The 17957-nt window shown below is 41.8% G+C and overlaps 1 pseudogene; it reads left to right on the top strand.

The window, feature by feature from the left end:
* Positions 1–10053: 10053 nt before the first annotated feature.
* LOC123055916 (myb-like protein X) overlaps positions 10054–17957 on the top strand; it is a 107156-nt pseudogene continuing 99252 nt past the window's right edge.

The raw sequence follows: 17957 nt of genomic DNA, 5'->3' as shown, positions 1-17957 counted from the left end.
GGGTCTCCCACCCGAAGGCCAAAATTCAAGAGTCACCCCTTAGGCATTGGCTGATTCAGTTTATAATTTAAACCGGATCGAGAATCTGAACAAGTTGGCCTCTTTTATAAGATAAGGCACGCCTAGCTAGCAGGCAGGAGGATCATCACCATGTGAACCAACTTGTGATTAGATGGTTAGAGGGACAGTGAAGTTAAAGAATTTAAAGGATCGACTAGAACCGATCAAAACTACTGTGTGAAGTATAAATACTTCACTAAGTTTTATTCGGACAAATCCTCTTTTATTTTTTAGGGATCGGTTAGAAATGGCCGCAGCTCCACTCAACGGCCACGTGACTCGGCCAGCGATGACTACGCACACAACTAGCTAGCTACTATTGCATGCACTCAACTAACTACAGCCATTGAGAGATGATTTGGAGCCGTACTTTGCCCCATGGACTTTGTCTTCCATATATTCCAGTACATGATTACAACTTGAGAGTCAATTCAGGATCACATGAGATCGATCTAACAGATTTTACAATTCCTAATATCACGAGTATGATCTCTACTTGATCATATGCCGGTTAAACAAGGCACAAGATGTTAACGTTAACATTCCCCCTCAATCTCAATCAGCCACAAGGTTGAGATTGCATCGTAATTTGTCCAACATGACCTTTGTAGCAGGTTTAGTGAAAGCATCCACCACCTGATCACCAGAGGACACAAACGGGACATCCAGTGCTCCTTGTGCTACCTTTTCTCTAACAAAGTGAAAATCCACCTCTATGCTTCATCCTAGCATGGAATACTAGATTTGTAGTTAGGTATGTGGCACCCAAATTATCACACCATAGGATTGGTGGACAAGACTGAGGGACGCCCAATTCTCTATGTACATAGTGTACCCAAGCCAGTTTAGCTGCACCATTTGCAAGAGCCTTATATTCTGCCTCGGTACTTGACCGTGATATTGTTGGTTGCTTCCGAGCGCTCCATGATATCAGGTTAGATCCAAGAAAGACCTCAAAACCTCTCATGGAGCATCTATCATCGGCACAACTTGCCCAATCAGCATCAGTGAAGACACTTATAAGTGTGGAACTTGATCAACGAATCTGAAGTCCGGTGGCTATAGTACCCTTGATGTATCTCAATATGCGCTTGACAACCTCCCAATGTACATCAGTAGGTTTGGACAAGTATTGGCATACCTTGTTTACAGTAAAAGAAATATCAGAACGAGTGAGCGTAAGATACTGCAAACCTCCAACCATACGGCGGTAACTAAAAGCATCATCATCAGTAAGAGGAGTGCCAAGATCTGCTACCAGCTTAGCTATGACTGACATGGGTGTGGAAACTGCCTTGCAATTCTCCATATGTGCTCGATGAAGAAGATCATCAGCGTCTGAGAGAGCACCATTCCCCCTGAGTTGTAGGTGGCTTCAACCCCAAGAAAGTAACTCAAACGACCAAGATCCTTGATAGGAAAGACCAAGAGAGGGTGTGAAGCAGACAGTCCACCACTTGAGAACAAGAGCCAGCAATGACAATATCGTCAACATAAACAAGCATGTAAATAACCACAGAATCATGCTGGAAGATGAACAACGAAGTGTCGACCTTAGATGAGTGAAAACCGAGCTGTTGCAGCCGGACACTAAGGCGAGAATACCAAGCTCGTGGTGACTGTTTCAAACCATAGATAGACTTCCGAAGCTTGTACACATGGCGAGGATAGCTAGGATCCTCGAAACCAGCGGTTGTTGCATATAAACGTCCTCATCAAGCAGTCCATGAAGAAAAGCATTGCTGACATCAATCTGTGGATGACACCAGCCCCGTGAAACTACAAGAGAAAGCACTAGGCGAACGGTTGCTGGTTTAACGACATGGCTAAAAGTATCAAGATAACCAATGCCATACCGTTGAGTAAATCCACGAGCAACTAGACGAGCTTTATATTTGTAAGGGAACCATCAGGATGTTGCTTGACTTTTGAAATTCTACTTACAGCTAACAATGTTGGTGCCTGAAGGACGCGGCACGACAGACCACGTCGCTGTGCGCTGTAGGGCAGAAAATTCCTCCTACATGGCCGTCTCCCAAGCAGGATCAGCAAGCGCCTGCCTATGGGTGGAAGGTGCAGACACGACAACACCAAAACCGCGACGATATGGATTGTACCGAACAGTGCCGTCCTTGGGAATCTTTGGACAAAAAATGTTATTCTGGAGACGCGTGCGTGCACGCTCCATTGGAGGAGCCGCCGGCAGCGCCGGAGAAACCGGTGGCGACGGAGGAGTGGCTTGCAGCGCTGGAGAGACCGACGGTGACGGAGAGACGCTGGCTGGGGAGCCTGGTGCAGCAGGCGCCTCGGCTGTGTGCACAAGTGCACGTCCAGCAGACGCATCAGACGCTCGGACAGCGCGCTCGGGCGTCCCGAGCGTGACGAAGCTGGCGACGGCGGTTCGCTCGGCTGGGCCGAGTCCGGCCCACTCGATGAAGACGCGGCCGTGGTTGCATCCAATCCACGCGACGCAGGGGAGCCCAGCAACTGGTGCGTGGCGCCTACTCTTATCCTGATAAAACTGCATCTTATCGACCATTTCTTCAGTTAACTTCCGACACTACTTCAGTTAATATCTGAAAGCACACACTGCGTCCTAGTGACCATTTTCAGCTAACATTTGAAAGGAGACACATAAGTTGCACACACTCAAATCAGTTGTCCAAATCAGTCAAATCAGTTCTCCAAACTACAGACTGCCAACACTTAAGTTCAAACTACAAAGCACATACATACATCACAATTCACTGCAAAGATCACTTAGAAGCATTACAACCTAGTTCTCAAACATTACATCGTACTTAAACTGAATTTAACAAAGTTTGGAGCACACATTTCAACTTAATTTAAACTGATCTTAAACTACGTAGAAACGACAGAGCACAACAACACACTTCTTCACTATCCAAAGGGGCCAAAGTCGTCTCCATGTCCGGTGCAGTTAACCTTCTACGCCAACACACAAATTAATGCTGATGGCTCAGGCATTGATGACCCACAAGTATAGGGGATCAATCATAGTCTTTTTGATAAGTAAGAGTGTTGAACCCAACTAGGAGCAGAAGGAATCAATAAGTTGTTTTCAGCAAGGTATTCTTTGCAAGTGTTGTAAAGTAGTTGTGACACATAGTTTGGTAGCAAGATAAGTTGTAACAAGTAACAAAAGTGACAAGGTGCAGCAGGTGGCCCAATCCTTTTATTGCGAAGGAGAAGTCGGAAGTACTTCTTATAGTGAGGAAAACGTTCTCGAGGAAACATGGGAATTTTGTCTAGTTAACTTCATCATGATTTGCAGATTCACGTTCACTACTTTGATAAATTGTTATGTGGGTGGACCGGTGCCAAGGTGATGTTCTTACTTTAACAAACAACCTACTCCCTCCATTTTTATATGCAAGGCCACAAACTGAAATTATAGGTACCAAGATAAAAATTAATGTGTGCTTTACAAGCCAATTGTTTTCTAGTTTACCGGGCTAATTAATAGGGTGCATGCACATTAGAGGAAACTGAGTGGCCGTGAGGGAGGAAGTAGGTGAGTGTGTCATTATCACCCACTGCATGCATGCTAGTAATTAAGTCATGGGTTACTACTACAAGAAAACATCATTAATATTTGTCTCGATTACTATTGGTGGCCTTGTATAAATGCAAAATGTGTTTTTCATAGTGGCCTTGTATACAAAAATGGAGGGAGCACTTATGATTACCCCCTCTCGCAAGCATCCACAACTACAAGAGAAGAATTAAGATAAATCTAACCATAGTATTAAACATATGGATCCAAATCAGGCCCTTACAGGATAACGCATAAACTGGGGTTTAGGCTTCTGTCACTCCTGCAACCCAGCATCTACTTATTATTCTCGCAATGCCTTCCCCTAGGCCCAATGCCCAAACATGGAAACGTGTTGTGTAGTCGACATTCACACGATACCACTAAAGGAAGAACAACATAACACATCATCAAAATATTGAACGAAAACCAACTTCACATGATTACTTATAACAAGACTTCTCCCATGTCCTCAGGAACAAACGGAACTACTCACAAATATTCATGTTCATGATAAGAGGAGATAAATAAATGATTAACAATCTGAACATATAATCTTCCACCAAGTAAACCAACTAGCATCAACTACAAGATGTAATCAACACTACTAGCAACCTAGAGGTACCGATCTGAAGTTTGAGACAAAGATTGGATACAAGAGATGAACCAGAGTTTGGAGATGAGATGGTGCTGGTGAAGATTTTGATGTAGATGATTCCTCCCACGATGAGAGGAGCATTGTTGACGACGATGGCTTTGATTTCCCCCCGAAGGGAATTATCCTTGGTGGAATCGCTCGGCCAATGTGAAAAAGTGCCCCTGCCCAGGTTTTGCCTCGAGACAGCGGTGTTTCATCCCGAAAGTCTTATTCTAATTTTTTATAGGACAAATGACTTCATATAGCAGGAGATGGCCCTCAGAGGCCTTCCGTGGGCCCACAAGCTCACACGACGCGCCCAGGGGGCTCACTTGAGCTTGTGGGACCATGGTGGGTCCTCTCTGGTATCATTTTGTTCCAGTATTTTTTTTATATTCCAAAATATATCTCCGTAAGTTTTCAGGTCATTTGGAGCTCCAGAGAATAGTTATATCTGTTGTAGCTCTTTTCAGGTCCAGATTTCCAGCTGCTGGCAATCTCCCTCTTGTGAAATAACTTGCAACTTAAGAGAGAAACTGCATTATAATTGCATTACAAAGTGAAATATAACTTTAAAACAATGAAAATAATAGTAGTAAAACATGATGCAAAATGGACGTATCAACTCCCCCAAGCTTTGACTCCACTTGTCCCCAAGCGAATATCGAGCTTGATAATCATGACCAAAGGTTTATAGAGAGAGGTGTCGATAAAAAAATATGGACATGCACTGGTGCGGTGACGTGCTATACAAACGGTTTTTACCCCCTTTCCACAACGGAGTTTTAAAGTGTTGCCTTACCTGTGCGTGCGATAAGGGGGGGGGGGGTCCATCCCACACGATCCAGAAACCGTTGGCGATAGTGACCCATGATGCAGACACTCTGCCAAATGTAATCATATTGGAACATATCGTACACACTATATTTTGGCACACGTGTGGAATTGGGGATCAATCACACACGTCTCTCACGAGTCAAACGTTTCTAATTGCGAAGGGAAACCAAATGGTGTTTGACATTGGACCATTTGCGAAATATTACCTAAGCCATACGGGCCATCATAGAAACCGTGCGCGATATGTGACCCATCACACACGATTATTCTATGGCAAGCGTCTGACATGCATGATATCATCGCACACGTTTCCTGAACAATTTACGAGTGGGATTGCATTTTGCATTGGGCATGGTTTCCTCTAAGCTCACATGTGCGATAATGTGCTATCACAAACGGTTGAGGAGCCCCTACACACACGTAGAAGTGCTGTAAATCATGTGCGATTTGTTGTGTATTACCAATGGTTCAGTTCATATCTTGTGTGCTTTTCCTGTAGATCACAGGCGGTTGCGCTATGAGTGAGTGTGCTTCCGTTCTGGATCCCACATGCTCAGTTAGTTGAACCACGTGTGCTTTAATGGCCAGATTAAAGCAAAATATTCCATTTGAATCACCCTGCAAAAAGAAATTTTCCACAATATTGAATTGAATAAACAATGTCCACAGGAAGAACATTCATCAAAATTCGCCACTATATGCAGTTGAACAAATGCTAGCTAAATTTCATTGATTTATCGACATATGCAGTACATAATCATAGTGTACGAAATACGAAGACCTCATCACATGGAAAACAATGCATCCATGCGTATATGTTTAGCTGCTAACACTAGTTAAATGCATACTCATTGTTGGAGGAAAAGGCATGCTGAAATTTTCATCATAGTCAATGGGCTTGATGTAGTAATTCAGGAAGAAGTTGCTGATAAATCTCCTAATAACCAACAATTCACCAGCGGGCAGCGGTTCAGGGGTCATCATTTTAAAGATGAGCTACATGATTTTTAGATCAAAATGTGCCATATGTGTGGAGTAGAAGATAGTAATTAAAATACATACTTACTGGTATTAAAGCGGCAGTATAATTACAACAATCAACAGATTTGCAGATGGAGATCATGTGTCTGTAGAGTATCCAGAAAGGTTGCTCTCTTCCTGCTGTTGAGGACAATGCAATTTTTTGTAGATAATTAGTCATGTATTTGCCCTATTAGGAACAACCTAACCAATGTAAGCTAATTATTTTTTTCTTTGAAGAGAAATAGAAAGAGTTTTATTTAGAAACATGAACATTTGACTAGCATAAGAAAAGGTATTTGCGAACCTTTGGATACATTTTCTAAAAATAAAATATTTCAGTGTCTTACCGGAGAAACAATCTCATGCTGCAGATGTAGTTGATTGTCGAACTTGGACCCTCCTTTAGTTATGTACATTGACAATACACTACAAATGAAGATGAATTTTCACATACGCAATTCTTGAACAAGATATGAATACAAATTTCAACATCAAAGAATTCAATACCAATCCATGAACTCGTGAAGATGCGTCAAATCCTGTGGTCTTTTTGACTTTCTGAGAAAATCCAGGTAGTATTTGTGATAGACATATACTAACGGGAATTCTGAACTCCCGAATGCTTTAATACTCTTCTAGTTCCGACAATTTACTTGTACCACTGCGCTCATTTACATTCTTTTTGTGACACCCTGATTTTTGGCCCTTTCTTTTTCTTTTGAATTTCTTTGAATTTTGGTTTGGATTTCTTTTTCTATGGCTCTATGGTCTTGAAAACCTGGGAAGATCATCTCTCTATCTTCATCACCCTCAAATCCTTCCCAAGATCATGTCATTTCCATGTTAGCCCAACCCCAAATTCTTTTTCTTGGGAATATTCCTTTTTCTATTACAGGAATAACCCTATTTGCCCTAGGTTGTGAAGCAACAAAGCAACCGGATTCTCGTTGCCCAATCCCCTTCATAAGATAAGCATGTAGTTCGTACTTTCCTTTTTTCTCCAGGTCCCAATCCCCTTCATAACCTAGGGTTTCCTGTTGCCCAATTCCCTTTATATATAACCCCAAAATCTTGCAAAATCCCTCGAGCCGCCGCCGCCAACAACCAACCATCCTAGGGTTTCTCACCCTTCCGATTGAATCGAAGGCCCCTTGGTGAGATCGTCTGAAGATCCATCGAGATCTCAGTTTGTTCACTACGCTGGGTAAGCCCTACATTCTGTATATCTGATCTATGCTAGCGCAATTCAATCTTTAGCCCATTCGCACTATTATGGTTCTCAATCGGCTCAGGATTCTATAATCCATGGTGCATATATTTCTTTTGTACTGCTTCCCACCACAAGAAATGGTGTATCCATGTTCGTAGTTCTTCCTGAACGTTTTAGTTCAGCATAGATCAGTGATACCTCTCCAACATATCTATAATTTTTGCTTGTTCCATGCTGTTATATTATCATTCTTGGATGTTTTACAATCATTTTATAGCAACTTTATATCATTTTTTGGGACTAACCGATTGACATAGTGCCCAGTGCCATTTGCTTGTTTTTTACTTCACAGAAAATCAATACCAAATGAAGTCCAAACGCAGCAAAACTTTTTGGAGATTTTTTCTGGACCAGAAGACACCTGTTGAGCCAAATAAGTACCAGAGGAGGGCTCCGAGGGGAGCACAACCCAGTTGGGCGCGCCCTGGTGGGTTGTGCCCACCTCGGCCACCTCCTGCACCACCTCTTTGCTCTATAAATACCCCAAAAATCCAAAAACCCTAGGGGAGTTGACGAAACACAATTCCAGCCGCCGCAAGTTCCAGAACCACCAGATCCAATCTAGACACAGTTCGTAGTAGGTTACACTATAGGTCAACAATAATAATAACCTGAATCATAGACAACCCCGGTTCCATGAGGAAAGAAATTGGTTGATCTTTATGTGGTCATGCGATGATGATCGAGCTCCTTGTGGTCATGTGATGATTACGATAGTATCGTTGATACCAGTGTTGGTTGATCAGGAGGTGATCATGTAATGATCACATCGGCAAGTACGATTGATACGTATGGTGTTTGTGAGATAACCTCCGCGATGAGTAAGTTGGTCCACGAGACCTTAAACATCGACTCCCTCTCATGCTAGTGCTAGCATCATCATGTTCATATCATGCGTAACATGTATATGCCATGCTCAACCTCATATTGTTCTAGTAGTATCATGTTTCTCATTGATAATAAACTTGTAAATGCCATGCTGTTGTTTATCTTGATTGCTTTGGTTGCTATGAGCTTGTGAGTACATTCAAAGTACTCACCTGGCATGTCATGCCAGATTACAGGTGATGTCGTGAGTGATTGCTTGTCGAGGATCCCGAGTTTTCATGCTAGTATGTGTCCAAGCCAGAGTTCCTGCGGAGTGGAGTTCATCACCATTGTTGTAGTTCCGCTGCTAGCATAGAGCTACCTTAGCAGGTGTAGTGTCGTCGTGCCGCTGTAACCTTTGCAATATCAGAACCTTGGTACCCATATTATTTGTAATAAAGAGTTGTTCTATTCTATCCCAGACAGTGACGTATTCCAGAAGACTTGATCTCTGGGCTGGAATACAGGGTGTTCCGGTTCCTCTAAGCCGGGGTGCCACTCTTTTGTGTATTCATGTTTAATCCACACTATACTCAGAATCATTATACTTCCACCCTCATTTTGCTTTGAGTTTACAATTTAATGGCAAGCACATTTTCATGAGTATCTACGAGGGACAAAAGTCCAATTCAAGTGCTCCCTATGGGATCAACACTTCTACTTCGTAAAGGTTGCAACTAAAGCATGCGTACTTGCAAGCCATCATCATCTATAAAAATTGGTCTTATTTTATTTTTAAATACATAACATCATTACCAATGTAACCTTTCGGCAACACTATACATGAAAAGACTTTCACAAAAAAGTGTATTGTACACTACATCATAATGTCACGATATTGATTATATGGAAAGATAACTCTCATCGACCTCCTTTTTACACAAGAATAAAAAAACCGGTGGGGGAAATTACAACAAAACTTCTATTGGTTTGATCGACGCTCTGTAATTTCTGCTAGAGAACACGGTCCCATATCAAAATATATTTTGTAAAATGTCATAAAAACAAGCATGCCTTTTTAAATACAAGTCAGTTTAGCAACCAATAGTCAAAATTAAAAATACATACTAGATGAACGTAAATCAACTTATTTTGCCTAAAGATTTTAAATAAAATACTATAGATTGACCCTCTACGGAACACCCTCAACCAACGGGCCTAAAGTAGATCCTCATTTGAAGTATTACCATTGACATGTGAAGGAAAAACTAGCGGGCCTAGAATTGGGCCTAGCGAGATTGATATTGTTCCATTTGATGATGACGGGCCTCGAAAAATTAAGACTGGACTTTCCTTTCTTCTCCCAAGTCCCACCCCTTTCAAGACCTAGGGTTTTCCCCTTTCCGACCCCCTTTATAAACACCAAATCTTGCAAAGTCCATCGAGCCGCCGCCGCCGCAACCAACCATGTTGGCCTTCTTCTAAATCACATCGTCCTCTACTCTCGCCTTCTTCGTTGAAACGAATGCCCCTTGAAGAGGTCTGATATTCAGATCCATCAAGATTTAAATTGATTCACAACGTTGGTAAGCCTCATAGTATATCCGATCTATGCTAGCGCAGTTAGTTCTTTGGCCCATTGGTATGATTATGTCTCGCCTTATTATTCTAGAAATCTAGTGTGCATCATGCTTTACTTATTCCCAACACAAGGACAGGTGTATCCATGTTCATTGTTCGTAAATGTTTTAGTAGAGCATAGATCAACATGTGGGATATAACTAGAGGTTTTGTTGATAAGGTTAATGTATCCGTCTTGTCACTTTGAGGGAGGGGGTATAGATTCTTGTGCAACACACAACAATGGTGTTGGTGTCATCATCATCGCATTGGAAATTTGGCCATGTGGGAAGAATGATCTAATGCCCTATATATATGGAAGAAAGAACCCCACTAGGAAAAATATATTTTTAGTTCATAATGTTATATTTAGTTTTATTAAAATATTGCAGGTTAGTACAATGCCACATTTTCTCTTGTGATAACTGTTGGGTTACTTGTTGGGCCATACCTTTCTTGTCTCAAGACAGGGATGGTAATATATCAACACAATATGCGCATGTTTCTTGGTCTACTAAATTTTCATAGTAGAATCATCAAATTTGTAAACCTCATCAAGAAAATATTAATATTTGTTTGGCAAATCCTCTAGAAGGATAAACATGGGGAGCACATGAAGGCCTATTAGGGGATAGATCGGATAATGTATCAAAACCGAATTGCTTAGCTAGATGAATATATACAAATGTGCAAGTGTGCCTCCACAAAAGATTACGCATGTGGCCACTCTCTCTATATATATTCCTAGCATTGATGTATGATGTGTACATGTGTGTCAAACATTTGAATATAAATATGAGATAAATAGTGTTCTACTTTCTTCCCCGAAGAGCTTATATGGAAATTATATTCATGTTGGTTGTTATATCTATAACAAAAGGACCTTTGTAGGAGTGTTCTTGAAAATAACTAATACAATTTGGAATAATCATTGAATAGTCATAGCAAAAATTCAAACTTGGAAAGTGTTTCATACATAGATTCAACTCTCGGGTGAAACTTGAGTGGTATCATATGCCATTGTTACCATTGCAAAGAATTATGCTAATGTATCATACATCTTATATTGTATTGCAGAGGGAGGAGTACCGGCCATCAGTAAAGGTCCAATCATGGTACATCATAAGAAATGGTATAACACTATGGGCTTGGTAGATAATAAGCAAAATATCAAATTAAAGGAAGAGGAAGATGAAAATGTGAATACAAGAGAAAAGGAAGTAAAATAAAGATGAATGTGATAAGAAAACAGAGGAGAAGAAAAATTCCTCAAAATGGAAGATGGTTAAATACAAGGAGGAGAAAGAGAAGAAAACGAGAGTTGTCAGGAAGGATGATGAGGAGAAGGAGATGGAGGATCGAAGGAAAAGAAAGGGAAATGTGAAGAATGTGAAGTCACATAAGGAAAGAGAGGATAATGAGAATGAGAAAGAAGAGAAGGACCAGCAAGAAATTCAGAAAGAGAAATAGGAGGAGCCAATGGAGATAAATGAGCAGAAGGGAAGGAAGGAGGTTGATAAAGAGGAAGAGGAGTCGAAGAAAAGGGATGAGAAGGACCAGAATGATAAAAAAATACCCCCACTTCTTTAGGGCGTTTATATCCCGTTCATTTATGGAACGTGTGGTAGGTTTTCTTCATCATATCAATAAACAAAGAGACTAACTAATTTTAGCTGTTCTAATTTTACCTACCATATTTTGCATGATTGCTGTGAAGATTATCTTTTCCATTGTGGTTCACTTTTAGGAATGGTGCTCTCTAATTTGATAGAGTTATATATATAGTATATTTCACCCAATAGATTCTTTGTGCAATCAGTGATTGATATGTTTCAAACATGGACTATATAATGTTTTCTGCCATTGAGAAGGATAAACGAGGTAGCATATCCAAAATATAAACTACTTCATGAAAGTTGACATCTTTTGTATTTACAAAACATATAGATTGTAAATAAAAGAGACATATGTAACATTTCTGCAAAATATAAGGCCAATTGAGGAGTGACTGATAGCTTAGATTGGACTATAGGAAGGCAAGGTTAAATGCCATATATGCATGTTTGGGTTGTGCTCGGCATGTTCAGCCATTACTAATTAATTTGTATGATGACATATGTTGCAGAAAATTCCAATAGGATTCCACAAATACTTGGAAGAGTGTACATGAATGGTTTCCCTGAGAGGTCCAAGCAGGAATAAATGGCCCACAGAGCTGGCTAAAATCTCCGGGGAGATACGCTTTGCGCATGTATGGAAGGAGTTCCTCTCGGACCATTGTGTCGGGTATGGCTGGCTGCTAGTATTCCATTACGACGGGCAGTCACAGTTCTCAGAGACGGTTTTCTTCCCATCATCCTGCGAGGATCCGTATGCATCTCTCGCCGAGCCGCAGCACAAGGACATCTACGTGACCAGAGAGGAAGAGAAAGGTCTCACGAGCACCAATGCATATGGTACTGCCCCCAGAAGAAGAAGACGCTCACACTAACACTAGTGCAGTTGGTACACCACAAAATAAAGCTTCAGGAGAAGAAGAAGATGCTTCAGAAGAAGAAGAGGCCGAGGAAGAGGAAGATGCATTATCAGAATCTCTGGAGAATGAGGAAGACAGTGAATCTCGCATGTGCAGCGATGATGCACTGGAACCAACGCAACAACAACAGGATTATCGACAAAAGACCGACGATGTTTTTTTGTCAGGACGAGGGCTAGGTCCAGGAAGGTTGATGATATCATGGCAGAAGTGGACCAATCCTGCAAGTCCAAGCTCGCAAAGGGGAAAAATTCTCAAGCTCCATCTGGTGATCCAGCTTCTGAGGGAGCAGCATCAAGTGACAGTTTGGCAGGTAATTAAGAAGAACCCTCCGATCCAGCGATTTCAAAATATTTAGTACTTCTAGTACTTTTTATGTATATATTGGTATGAGATGGCTTGATGTTGTAAAATGATTCTTATACTCTTGTTATTGAGCTAACCATTGTCTGTGCGCACATCAAACTGTAAGAAGAATCGGAGCATCGTCCACCCAAGAAGTCCAAGGCTGAGGAGATAAGGTCTCCATTTGGTGATTCAACTTCTAAGGCAGCATCATCAGGTAACAATTTTGTAGGTAATTACGAATAACCATCTAATGGACTGAATTCAAATTAACTGTTGAAAGATCGTGGATGTCGCCTAGAGGGGGGGGGGGGGGTGAATAGGCGCTTTAAAATAATTACGGTTTAGGCTTGAACAAATGCGGAATAAACCTAGTGGTTAATTTGTCAAGCACAAAACCTACAACAACTAGGCTCACCTATGTGCACCAACAACTTATGCTAAGCAAGATAAACTACTAGGTGATAGCAAGATATATGACAAGAAACAATATGGCTATCACAAAGTAAAGTGCATAAGTAAAGAGCTCGGGTAAGAGATAACCGAGGCACGCGGAGACGACGATGTATCCCGAAGTTCACACCCTTGCGGATGCTAATCTCCGTTTGGAGCGGTGTGGAGGCACAATGCTCCCCAAGAAGCCACTAGGGCCACCGTAATCTCCTCACGCCCTCGCACAATGCAAGATGCCGTGATTCCACTAAGGGACCCTTGAGGGCGGTCACCGAACCCGTACAAATGGCAACCCTTGGGGGCGGTCACCGAACCCGTACACTTTGGCAACCCTTGGGGGCGGTCACCGGAACCCGTCAAATTGCTCGGGGCGATCTCCACAACCTAATTGGAGACCCCGACGCTTGCCCGGAGCTTTACACCACAATGATTGAGCTCCGAACACCACCAACCGTCTAGGGCGCCAAGGCACCCAAGAGGAACAAGCTCTAGGGTGCCCAAACACCCAAGAGTAATAAGCTTCTCAAACTTCACTTCCACGTATCACCGTGGAGAACTCAAACCGATGCACCAAATGCAATGGCAAGGGCACACGGAGTGCCCAAGTCCTTCTCTCCCAAATCCCACCAAAGCAACTAATGCTAGGGAGGAAAATGAGAGGAAGAACGAAAGAAGAACACGAAGAACTCCAAGATCTAGATCCAAGGGGTTCCCCTCACTTAGAGGAGAAAGTGATTGGTGGAAACGTGGATCTAGATCTCCTCTCTCTTTTCCCTCAAGAACTAGCAAGAATCATTGGAGGGATTGAGAGTTAGCAAGCTCGAAGAAGGTCAACAATGGGGGAAGAACACGAGCTCAAAGGATAAGGTTCATTGGGGAAGAAGACCCCCTTTTATAGGTGGGGAAAAATCCAACCGTTATGCTCACAGCCCGCACCGAGCGGTACTACCGCTCCAAGGAGCGGTACTACCGCTAGGGCGGTAGTAGCCCTTTGAAACACAATAGCGAGGAGGCAAAAAAGCCAGAAGAACCGTCGGAGCGGTAGTACCGCTTGACCTCACGGTACTACCGCTAGGGGTAGCGGTACTACTGCTAAGGGTAGCGGTACTACTGCTTGCGAGCGGTACTAAAAAATTACATCCATGCCTACCACCGCTGGACTTGTGACGAGTTTTTGGTCCCGAGCGGAAGTAGCCACGGAAGTAGTCGCGGTAGTACCGCTCCCAAGAGCGGTACTAAAAAATTACATCCGCAGCAGCCCCTTTTAAGGACACCAAAACTGACACAACTTCTGCAAACGGACTCCGAATTCGACGAAACCAAGTTTGTTGGAAAGCTAGCGACAAGGGCTAACACAATCTTGATAGAAATACCAATAAGAAGCAAATGAGAAAAGGCCCAAAAGAAAATGGTGAGAACCCTTCCTCGGATAAGACCGGTAAAACCTCCAACACCGAAAACATCATAGAAGACGCATGCAAACTCCGTTTTCGATGAACTCAAGCTTGTCATCAAGATGACCATAAGCTCTAAGACTCACAAAGAGAACCAAACAATAACCAAGAAACATGATGCAAGGATGCAATGGTTTGAGCTCTCGACGAACGATACGATCAAGCTACTCACTTGAGAGCCCCCCTTGATAGTACGGCTATCGATCCTATAACCCGGTCTCCCAACTACCACCATGAGACCGGTAAAATAGAAAACCTATCAAGGGCAAACCTTTGCCTTGCACATGATCCACTTGAGCTAGATGATGACGATCTTGTCCTCCTCAAGATGGACCACCTTTCTTGATTGCGTTGGGTCGATGGAGACTAGATGATTGCTCCCCCATACTCCACTATGGGTGAGCCACTCTTCGGCACATCTTCACAAGTCCATTGACACCACAATGGATGGCAAGCTTCAAGCACTTGATCTCTTCGTGATGCTCCACTTGAACTTGCACACGGCAATCTTGATGACGATCACCACTTGATGTCATCCTTTCCATGGGTTGTATGATATCTTCCTCTTGACGCAAGCCCATGGACACGTACCTAACCCCACATAGACTCTCACATAGACCATGGGTTAGTACACAAAGTGCAATGGACAATGCTTACCATACCATGGGATCACTTGATCCCTCTCGGTACATCTTCTACGCTTTGTGAGTTGATCAACTTGATTCACTCTTGACTTAGTCTTGATCAACCTTGAATCTTTCCAACTCTCTTCGTTTGGATGATGTCTTGAAGGTAAACATGAATGATCACACAATCTTCTTCTTCAAGACATGCTTGCAATAAGCTCAACACTCACATGACCAATCTTTGGATAATTCCTTAATAGCACCTTGGTCAACCCATAAACTCCTTGAAACCAACACATGGACTTCAAGAAATGCCTATGGAAAAATCCTTCAAATATAACTCAATGCAACCATTAGTCCATAGAGAATGTCATCAATTACCAAAACCACACATGGGGGCACCGCATGTCCTTTCAATCTCCCCCATTTTGGTAATTGATGACAATCACTTTCAAGAGAGTTTATATAAGGAATTATGCATCACCATGCAATGCAACAACCAATAATGCATGCGTAGGAGATGCGTATGCTTAGGAACAAACCAAAGCCAGAAGAGACAACTCTCTAAACTTCTCCACAAAACTCTCTGAAACTTCTCCCCCATTGGCATCGATTGCCAAAATGGGCTAAAAGCTTAGAAGGCCAATATAAAATGTGTTCCTCCATAAATTGTGTATTTCTCAACAAGAGAGTGGAATGCAATACACATATCCAACGGTAAATACTTGGAGGAAGACAAACTATATTGAGGCCCAAAGATTGCAAAAGGAAGATATGCCACAAAGACATAACAAAGAGAGAAACAAGCAATCAAGCAATCAAAAGATACCAATTGAAGCAAGCTATCAAAAGATACCAATTGAACCAACTAGGCCAATGATCCTACGAGCCACATGAATAAAGGATATTATGATAAGAGCAGAGCAGTGTTCTAAAGAAACTAGAGAAGCTCCCCATGATTTGTGCACATCAAGAATTTTTGTATTTGGATACAAAGTGCACAAAATAGGATCATAGCTCCCCCAAAATCAATAGAAACTTACAACAAGTGCAAGAGAGCATATAGGAAACTAAGCCTAGTACTTGCAACAAACACATGGTTGAGCAACAAGTAAGAGAGGCAACTTAAGAGTGGGCTCAACCAAAAAGATGTGTGTGAGTCAAGGCAATGCACTTGAGAAGACTAATGTACAGAAGAGCATTAAGCATCAATAAAGTCTTGAAAGAATGAGGCACACGGTGCAAGGCCTATCATTCCCACACACAACTAGCAAATGGGTTCACAAGCTTACTAATAAGCATATAGAGAACCTATGCTTGTGACAACCCGCGGTGAAGATAGAAGATGAAAGGCTCATCAAGACGAGGGATACCAATTAAGATGGCAAAAACCTCGTAAAGATAAGCATGAGGAAAATAATCTTCACCACACAAGAGCGCATCAAGATGCAACGATAGAAGACACGCACTCAAGGCAAAAGCTTTCACGGAGCCACCAAAGAAATAACATAAGAAAGACAAGGTGGACGTGAAAGAAAGGATATCATCTAGATATGCAACTTCTCTCAAGTGTATAAGATTCTAGGTAGACGAAATCATGATGATATATATATCTACAAAGAAGGATGTACACCCGAAATAGTTACAACACGAAGGAACAAGATATCCAAAAGGAAGTCATACATATACCAATAAGATATTTGCTTGGAAGCATAGCACATGGCTAGATATGGTCTTATAGTATATAAATGAATTCCTACCACACACCCATCAAAGACATCACAACTAGCAACATGAGATCATCGTTGAGATGCTTTGAGAAAGGAAACAAGTATCACAAGATGGAATGAAAATCATGCTAAGATGCAACCTACACAAGGTTGAATGCAAGAAAAGAATGCATGAAGAGATACTTGTTACCGAGATATCATTGGAAGGATGTAGTAGATACCAATTAAAGGTAGGTAGTAGTTCATTGATCATCCTAGCTTGACTCCAATTAGCACATGATGACACCACCTTCCTTGTGAGTGAGCCGAGCATCCAATGCATCTCCAATTGCTCCTAGAACAACAACACAAACAAAATGGTACCCAAACTCATTGGGACCAAAGAGTTAGAGAACCAACAATACATAGGACAACCTCCACATAAATATGTGCATATAGATATGAAAATGAATTTCATGCACATCTCATCCAATTTGAGACTTGGTGGAGTTTCCCCTATATATTGGGTCCAAGAAAGAAAGCATGCTAAAATACTACATCAAATTAATATGCATGCTCAAGACTTTCAAAAACCGATACCAAATGACAAAGAAAAACCAAGTGAAGAAAAGATACCAAATGAATAAATCATCACTTGGAGGATATCCATAATAGATACATCGAGGAATGAGATATCGGTTGATACACACTAAATAAAAGATATCAAACTCCCAAAAGAGAGGATGGTTCCAAACAAACCAAGCTCTCTACAAAGTTTCATGATGGCACAAAGTACCAAAAAGAAAACGGCTTGCCTTCCACCAACACACACTTGATAAGGAGCGCAAGATGAGTGTTTTATAGAAAATAGGATAGCTCCCCAAGACTAGTGCATTATAGAGAATTTGCATTTGAATACAAAATGCACAAGGTGGGATCACCACTTTCACTATATCTAGAAAACACTAGACAAGATCAAGAAATAACAAGATCCACAAGTGGTATGGAAGACAAAGGGAGTTGA

Source organism: Triticum aestivum, chromosome 2D (genome assembly GCF_018294505.1).
Source record: "Triticum aestivum cultivar Chinese Spring chromosome 2D, IWGSC CS RefSeq v2.1, whole genome shotgun sequence".
NCBI lineage: Eukaryota > Viridiplantae > Streptophyta > Magnoliopsida > Poales > Poaceae > Triticum > Triticum aestivum.
The sequence above is the reverse complement of the archived record's forward strand: the minus strand, read 5'-3'. Positions and strand labels throughout refer to the sequence as shown.